Source organism: Empidonax traillii, unplaced genomic scaffold (genome assembly GCF_003031625.1).
Source record: "Empidonax traillii isolate 1590-97213 ecotype Southwest subspecies unplaced genomic scaffold, ASM303162v1 scaffold892:size253994, whole genome shotgun sequence".
NCBI classification, from domain to species: domain Eukaryota; kingdom Metazoa; phylum Chordata; class Aves; order Passeriformes; family Tyrannidae; genus Empidonax; species Empidonax traillii.
In genome coordinates, this window is record NW_020956085.1 from 57,464 (window position 1) to 67,031 (window position 9,568).

The following is a 9,568-nucleotide window of genomic DNA, read 5'->3' on the forward strand; positions in this document are numbered from 1 at the left end:
AATGAAACCAAACAAAAAAATCCCACAAAAGCCCAGAATCTCCACAAGAAGTCTAGTGGGGGATTTTTCTGGCCATCCTACCATGTTCCCATTACGGCAGTGATGTTCCCTTAAAGATGATTCCTATACAACTCACAATAATCATATAAGAATAGGGACTTTTAGAGAAATAACAGGCTGATTACAAAGCATGTTTTTGTGGTTAATTTGTATTCGGTGTGGCAGTTTTTCCCTCAGTCTTTGCCAAATGAGAGCTGGATATTTTCCTGGAACTATAGGAGAAGTACAGGAGCAGGGTCAGGACTGCAACCCTGCTGTATTGTGGCACCTAAATAAGACTGCAAGACTATTTACTATGTCAGAAAGAAGTCTGATGAAATGACTGCCCAGGGAGAGAAAGTACTAGAGGGCTTCTTAATAGCACAGGATGTTCCAGTAACTGATATAACTCAATGAGTTTTTTAAAAGGGTCTTAGGTACTTTGATACTCTGAGGTAGCATGGGGGGAGAACAAAACAAAGTTCTCAGGAGGTTGAATAACTGACTCTTGAAAACTTTTGAATATCAAGATAGCATAAGGTACTTGGCAAATTTTACTTCAACATCCACATAAAATAAGGCAATTCACAAAGCACTGATTTAGCAAACTCTAGCCCATCCAACTTTAAGTTACCCAGATTTAGAGAAGAGGAAGTTAGGAGAAGAAAGAGACAGAAAGAAAGAAAAGAAAGTGACAGATAAAGTCACCACATGGATCCACTGCTGTCTTAGCTGCTGTAAGAGCCAAGATGGTGGCCACATGTACTCTTATGCTACTGCTTTTATCTGCTCTGGTCTCAAGGAGCCCTTCCCCTCCAGGCACTTCACAAATCAACCAAAGACAAGCACACCAGGCTTCCCTAGAGCTACATCTCTGGGTGAGCTCGGTGGGGGCAAGAGGCTGTCAGCAGACATAAGATAATCTGTGCAAACTTTGTTTTTTGACAGTTCTTCATTTTTCAAGGACATCTTCTTACTGGGACCTCTTTCAGAGTGTCTTTTGTAAGCTATTGCACTGACACTGATAACCTAGAAACTATTTTCATTTTAGAAAAAAATCTATTCATATTTCCATGGTAGATAGATGAGGTTTTCAGAGAGAACTTGTGTGAACTGTCATTTAAAATTTCCCAGCTTTCAGTTGCTCTTAAAAAAAATAAAATTCTATAATATTTTAGGAATGGTGCATTAAAAGAACACAGTGTTGGAAGCTGGCATTATTAATCTGGAAATGGTCTGGGATGTACTGTGTGGCAGCATACCTCTGCTTGGTCCACATTACTAGTTATTACTGGTTACAGCACAGTGTCCACAAGCAAAAATGCAGTGATAAAAGGTGCAAGAGTCCTTTTACACCAGGACGGTTGATTTTGTCTCCCAAAGTGGAAAGACATATATAACCTTGGAAGTATTTTTGGGCCTGATAACTTTACCCACCCTTCAAGAGTGTCCCATATGAATTACACTCCACAGGCAAAGTAGGCAAAGCCTGGGTACATCAGTGGAAAGGGCATTGGTAGGTTTAGAATAAAACCTGTTGGCTGTAGAGCATAAAGTTCAACAGAAGGCAGCTCTCTAATAGAATCCTTCCCAGCCTGGTGCTCTCATTTAATGCAGAGTCATCTCTGAGCTATTTGCATTACACCACTTGCTGAACAACTTGCCATTATCTATACGCGAGTTCTGTACTTAGAGGCCCTCTTCACTTACAGAGTCAGATTTCAGATATTCTTTGAGCATGGCTTCCTCTTTGTTGTATCATTAAAGAAAGAGAAGTTTCTTTGCCCACCTCTTCTCCTTAAACTTCTGTATTGCTTCCTTTTATGCTGCACACATACAGAGGGTAATAAATTCAGTAGTTTTTGGTCTAAATGTAATTCCTTAGTAATTACTATCCTCCCAATCTATTTTTTTTTATTGGTAGCAATATCTTAACCTTAAGAATGCAAGATCTGAACTCTTTGGTCAGTGTGCAAAGGCTTGCTTAATAAAACTAAAAATGCATTTGAGAAGGTTTAAATTAGATGGTTGCAGAGAACTCTCTTTTTGTCATGGAATCATAGACTCATACATAGAATGGTTTTTGTTGGAAGGCTCAAAACCTCATCCAGCCTGGCCTTAAACTCTTCCAGGGAAAGGGCATCCACAGCTGCTCTGGATAACCTGTGCCAGTATCTAATCACCCTCACAGTAAAGTGTTTCTTCCTAAGTATTTCTTCCTATCATCTAACCTAAGTATTTCTTCCTATCATCTAACCTACTTTCAGTTTAAAGCCATTCCCCCTGGTCACTCCATGCTCCTTTTTTTAAAGTCCCTCTTCAGTTCTCTTACAGGCCTCCTTCAAGTACTGTAATGCTGCTAGATCTTCCTGAAGCCTTCTCTTCTCCAGGCTTGACAACTCCAGTTCTCTCAGCCTCTCTTCACAGGAGAGGTTCTCCAGCCCTCTGTATCATCTCTGTGGCCTCCTTCATACTCACTCCAACATGTCCGTGCCCTTTTTATGCTGGGGGTCTCAGAACTGGATGCAGTACTTCAGGTGGAGTCTCATGAGAGCACATAAAAGGAGCAGAATCACCTCCCTCGACCTTCTGGCCATGTTGGTTTTGATGCAGCCTAGGATGTGGTTGGGTTTTCTGGGCCCAGCTCACACTGCTGGGTAATGTCCAAAGTCACCAACTGATATGCTCAGGTCTTCCTCCTCGGGGCATCTCTTAATCCATTCTCTGCCTAGCCTGTATTTGTGTTGGAATTGCCCTGACCCAGGTGCAGGACTTTGCACTTCACCTTGTTGAACCTCATGATGTTTGCATAGGCCTACCTTTTAAAGCCTGCCCAGGTCCCTGTGGGTGGCATTCTTTCCCTCCAGGATGTTGACCACACTTCAGAGCTTGGTGTCATCATCAAATTCGCTGAGAGTGCACTCAAACCTACTTGTCATCGTTGCTGACAAAGGTGTTAAACAGTGCCAGTCCCGATACCAACCCCTGAGGAACTTCACTGGACTGCCTCAACTTCTCAAATATTATGGATGGTGACTAAAACACTTCATTTGCCAGTTCCCTCAGGACCCACCAGGTTTCTTAGATGACCTTGAACCCAATCCTCTCATAAAGAAGGAGATTCTTCATCTTCCCAGTCCTTGACTTTTTCCCCTGTGACTTGGGTGGTGTAGGTGGAGCTGTGAGGAGGTTTAGAGAATGGATAGTGGGATGGAACCCTTCTCTTTGGGAAGATTTACAGCATCCGAATGATGCTTTGAAAAGTACCTTTGGAATGACACTGTTGAACGATACTGAAAGGCAAAGTGTATTTTTTATTTCAGCTATGTCAACAAGCAGTGTCTTCAACAAAATTCATGACCTTCCTGTTCTCCTAATCAAAGTCACTGATGGAATGGTCTCCTACTGATGTAGTTTCCTGATTCAAACTAAGTATGGCCCTGTGAACACTATTGTTGTAATTTTCCCATCCCTTTTACAGTTTTCTTTCTTGTATTTTGATCTATCCACATTGAGAAAACTAAACCTCCGAAACTCACTCTGACCTGTATGCACAGGCAGGACACAGTACCTTTTTTTGGTAATCACATTGAGCAAACTTAAAGAGAAACATTGTGTAATTTTCAGCTCCATTTTCAGCTCCATTTTATAGTCAGATCATTAAAATGAGAAAAGTAAAACACCTCAGAATAAAAATGACAGTCACAAAAGAAGGACTTTAAATATTAGCACCTTTAAAATTATTGTTTGATAAAATACTGTGTTGACTTTTGATTATGGGTGCCTTTTACAAAGTTCAACTATTAGATCTTAATCTTTTACTGTGCACTACCAGGATGATAAAACACATTTATTGCTAGTGCAACTTGGCTTCTATACCCTAGTAAAAATGTCTATTCCTTGGGTGCCATATGCTATCAAAAGGGATATGATTTTATTTACTAGTCAATAAAGTCCCTTCCCATTTTCATGGTAATAGACCTAAATGAAGTTATTTGTACTCACTAGGGTCTCTTAAAATATCAGTGTTTAGGTACATATTTGGACTACTGAAATTCACAGAGGTGTTTTTTGCAAATCATTGTCAACTCAGCCCCCACCTCTCTGCTCCCTGGCAGTGGTTTCTGCAGAGGGACAAGTAGGATCTTGCAAGTCCCATGTGCTGGGCTGTCTGGGACTGTCACTTGTCCCATGACAAAGAATGGGGACAGCACTACCAGTGGGACTCTGTATGTCTGTCCGTGCACAATATTCTATGTGTAGTCTCTGCTGCAGGAAGGAATGCTCCTGGTAGGGTCCTTGCTTTTATTGTTGCCTCTGGTGTGCCCAGGAAGCCAAAAAATATGAAATGTGAGAAATAGCCCTATGTTGCTCATAAACACTTACATCTGCTTTTCAAAGGAGTGCTTAATCAAGGGAAGGGCAATATGAAATCTCTTCCAGTTGTCTTGGGTCATAAATGAGCCTTCTAGCAAGGGTAAAGTGGGGCACACAGAGAATTGCTGTGGTTTCTATTGGCTGAGAAACTGGTTGTAACAATCGTTCTTAGACAACTCCATCTCATTAGTAAGGTAGGTCTAAAACGACACTTATTTCCTGGAACAGAATAGGGCCACAACCCCGGTGATGTTACTGATGATAAAATGATAAATCTGGCCCTCTTCTTGTGCTTATTTTTAAAGCATTGCCCTGACCATCCTGACAGAAGAGAGAGAGGAAGTGCCCCCAGAGTCATGCCTTTCCTGAAGCTTGTTCTTGTAGGGTGCATACCTTTCTCTCCCTGGAGAGAGCATAGAAGTAGAAACCAATATCCTGACTTGATCACCTCCAGCTTTCCCATTGCCTTTGGAAGTTGGGCTGGTGAGGTGTGCGTGACACAGAGATATCAATTTATACATTCATGGTGTAAACCATGTGCTAGGATGCATGCAGACCACATCCCAGACGGGTGTGGAAGAGGACGAATAGGAGTTGTTCAGACCAGAGATGAGCATGGAGACATGGAGAGAGAGGATGCAGACCTTCTGTTCAGCAAGCAACTGTGGGCCATTGCCCTGCACTAATTTATCTGGGAAACTCATTGGGGGTGTTTCAGTTCATGTGGGTGCTGCTCTGTTTGGCCAGTCGGGAAGGAACACTGCTTTGCCAGAGCTTCGGGCTGCATGCGGCTTGATGAACATCAGCATCAGCATCATCCTGATGAACATTCTTCATCAGGAGAAGAAATTGCTGCCATGCTTGCATGAGTCTGTATGGGGCTTTACTCAGTTCTTTGGGGGACTTTCCTGCATGAGCAAACCCCAAGATTTCATTTGAGCTGTTAGCAACTCAGATGCTATTGGAAGTGCAGAGGCAGAAGTGGGTATTAACACTGTACCTGCAGCAAGCTGTGGGAAGAGGAAATGGCCGTGAATAAAAACATCAGCATCTGGCCCAAAGGGAGTGCTATGTAGCCAGCAGGCTGACAACAGTGAAGTCCAGGGGGGACAGCAGTAGTTAGTTTGACTCATTGGTCATGGCAGGCAACTGATCTAAATGCATTTGCAGTTCAAAGCCCTGGGTGAAGGAAGTGTGAGGCCTGTGAATGTTTGCTAGAAAAATAAACATCATTTAGAGTTAAGAAGGTGCATGGGGTGTGCTGGGTTTGGGGCTGTTGGCACTGGAAGCAATTAGTAGAACAAGGAGGATGTTCTGCCTCCAGGTGCTCAGACTGTGACACGGATAGTGACGACTGCTTTAGTCTGCTCCCTGAAATGGTTCATCTTGCTGTGCAAGGAGGTCCTGATTTTGCAGTGGGCTCTGGACAGGGACCGCAGCATACCTACATAAAGCAACTTACAGGATCGGGATTCTATCCTGAGTTTAATCCTAAAGCACGTATCTAGTTTGATGATGTGCCTTTACATATTGTCTGTGCCTTGGCAGAGAACACTCAGAGGGTCCTGTCAGGGAAAAGGTTTCCTTGAGCCCATTCTGCAGTGACACAACACATCGCACTGGCCATGCTGTTAGAGTCTGGGTTTTTCTTTAATGATTCTATGCATTCTCCAAAGAGAAGAAGCCAAAGCATGGGACGAAAATCTTGTGGCAGAGGAGTAGTGTATTTCTTGGTGCTTACACTGAATCAGTCAGTCCCCGTGGCAATACAAAGAACTCTTTTATAGTCTGTATTTGGGCTGATAGCTGTAGTTCACAGAAAACAAACCATCAAAGTATTTTCCAAAAGCTGCTAAGAATAAAGTCTGTTTAATAGGAAACTCCAGGTAACTGGGACTTTCAAGGAGGAAGTTGATTTTAAATGTGCAGAGCCACTCTTGCCCAGGATGGTCCCAGTGCATGCAATCACCATGTACTGTCACCTCAGTAAGATAGAGAATGCTAGGTACCTGGTGAATATGCCCTAAGACAAAGTCATGTGCATACCTCAAAGCGGGAGAGGTCAACTCACCTCTTCTTTTCTTAGTTACCTTTCTGTGAAATTTCAATCTTCTCCTCCAGGCTTCAGCCCACCAGTCTATGCAAGATCAGGCTTGAAAAGAGATGAGATACTTCCGAGCACTCAGTCATTTACTGGGATTTTGCCTGTGTCAGAGCCTGGAGATCCAGATTCCCTCATTGCTGGCAGCTGTGCAGGGAATGGGCAGTCTCATATTTGGTGCTGCTGCAGTTCCTGCCCGTTGCGATAATGTTGTGTTTGCTCTCTGAACCAGGGTCTTAGATTCCCACAATAGCATGACAAACACAGCTTCTGTGTTTTTTTGCAGCCTGTTTCACAGGCCATCTGGTAAGCCTGGCTGTTGGTTTGCAGTGGGTGGAGAGCAGACATTCAGCAGACTTCACTTTAAAGGTGACTTGCAAAAATCACACACTGCGACAAAGGGTAATGAGAGCATCTGCTAGTGAATATTTGGCTTGGAAAAATAAAACAAGCAAAGCAACAACAGCAAGAACAATAAATCCAAAAGAAGAAAAGACCTGATCTGGACTTCAAAAGGTTCTTTGGTTTTGCTTCTGTTGCAAAGCAGGAATGAACTCCTTACTACCAAGACAGACTGCAAATAGGGGGACAGAGAGCTAAGCAAACTGCAGGGAATTTGTATGGCCAGAACTAAGCCATCTACTACTATTTTGCCCATTGCTAGGAGGAGACCAGGACAGCCCAAATGCCAGGCCCTGCAAAGGGCATGCCTGCAGAGAGTTATACTTTTGTAGCTTCCTGACTGTGATTGCTTAGCAAGAGGGAGAGGTGGCAACAATTTATGTCATTGACTGGAAGCCTGAGATCCGTATGCACAGCATCTCCTCCTGTCATCTGTGGACGAATTTCAAGCAGTTCAGCTTGATGGATGTGGGAAACAGCAGGCTGTACTGTGATGTTGGAAAAGCGAGACAGGCTGCTGGAGATGTGGATGAACGGAGGTTTATTGTCAAGAAACAGATTTGGTTTCAGTGTTTGGGACTTTTGCTCACCTCAAGCATGTCTCTGCTGTTCATGTTCTCAATGGTCTGAGGTCCAGGCAGCTTTGCTGGAGGAGTGCTAACCCATGGATACACAGGGCCGTGAAGCTAGGGATGTCCTGTGATGGTTATTACTTTTGGGAATGAGGGAAGGAGAGAGAGAAATAATTTTTTCTGTGACATAGGCAGCTGATGCCCAGCAGGTTGAGAGACACCACATTTTTTAATTTGCTCAGGCTGTCTGCGGCAACTTCTTGAATCCCAAATTGCACAACATCTTGTACCAGCCCCTGGGATAGGAGACTCCAGCCAAAATTATGCTACTAGTCAGAAAGAATGTGCTGCAGGGAAGAAATGGAGTGTCCTGTGAATAACAAGCTGTACCATGCCCTGTCACTAGTTTTGATATTGTGAACTTTGCTCCTGGTGGCAAAATTAATTAAATTAAATAGTGCAAGCCAACAGTTCCAGGCACTAACCCATCACTGTTACTATTACATTTTTAACATGTGCTATCTGGGTTTTTTTTGCCAAGGCCAACATAATACTTAATTCTCAGTGATGAGCCTGGTAGATGAAAAAAAGGTGGAAGAAGATTATTATGGGTCTCATGGAAATAGCAAATCTGTGACAGAACACTTCAGGATGCTTCTGGGATTGTATAAAGCTTTTTATTTTATGTTTAAAAGGGTTGTAGGAATGTCCAAAACATTAGGGTATGTTTAAGGAACATTACAGTATGTTTTCCCAGAGGCAGGGAAAGGAGATATCAAAGTGAATTGGGAGAATGGGTAGGAGAGGGGATAAAAGTGTTTAACTGTAAATGCATACTGATGAATGTCCTTTTCTGAGTCCTATGTCTGCACTTCAGCCTGTCCTGTGCTCATATTAAACATGATTTACAGTTTCTTTGTTCTTTCTCTGTCTCAGTGCATGTGAAGATATATATGTTTCACTGGCAAACTTCAAACTCAACTTGCTGGTGATTAGTAAGTGAAATACATATCTGCATATGGAATCTGGATGGAGTAAGTGTCTGGGAGTGGAGGTTTCTGCTGATGCATCTGTTGCCTGTAGAAGAGGAAGATGAGGAATGGTGTGTGTCAAATGATGACCTTCAGTTCTGATCAACGGGTGCAGAAGAGCAGAGCAGGTGGGGCTGCTTATGGTGTTCATGACCTACCCGCTGCTGGTGGTTTTGTGGGGGCCAGTAAAGGCACTTTTCTTTGTTTGTGTTGTTCTGTGTGGCCAGTTGCTTGTGTTTTGCCTCTCTGACATACAGCTTTGCTTTGTGGAGGCACCCACAAACTAGGAAAGTGACAAATAGGCTGGTGAGGAAAAACTCCTTAGGCCTTCAAACCCATTGGATTTCACTTCTCCTAACATGATGCTTTCTAGAACCATCTTTAGAAAATACTGTTCCTCACCATAAGAACGCATTTTAGCCTTCTACCATAATGACTTTCATGGAAGATTTGTTACAAGAACAGCAGATTTCTGCAGAACACGAAGTTCTAAGTTGGAGTCAGCATCTTGATGTTGTTATGGGACAAGGTAACAAGAGTTATGTGTGTACCCAGATGAACCATTTCTTTCCAGTTAAAACTTTGAATGTGACAAGTTAGCTTGTATGAATGCCAGGGAACTTTTACAGACTGGGAAGAGGCGGCTGTTCACCCAGCAAGGCCCATCCCCCTGCCAGTGCTGCTGAGGGGTCGAGTCCTGAAAAGGTGGGAATAGCTGTGTTTGCCATGTCCTTCACATGAACTCTGTGCATCTAGCCTGGCCTGCTGGAGACGTTGTGGCATGGCTCGTCAAAGCCCATCCCCTGCCAATCCTGAAAGGTGGGAAAAACCCTTTTGCCATGCCCCTCACAGAAAGTCAATGCATGCCCAGGAGATGCTGGAGGCTCATGGCATGGCCTGTGACACTATTCCATGGTAAAACTCCCCGCCCTGGGGAGGTACAAGGTGTTCTGGAAGTACGTAATAACTCCTAACTTCTTCGAGTGCATTGCTTCCCTCCCCCACCCCCAGCAGATCAAGACCATTGCTTCTATGACTACCAAGTT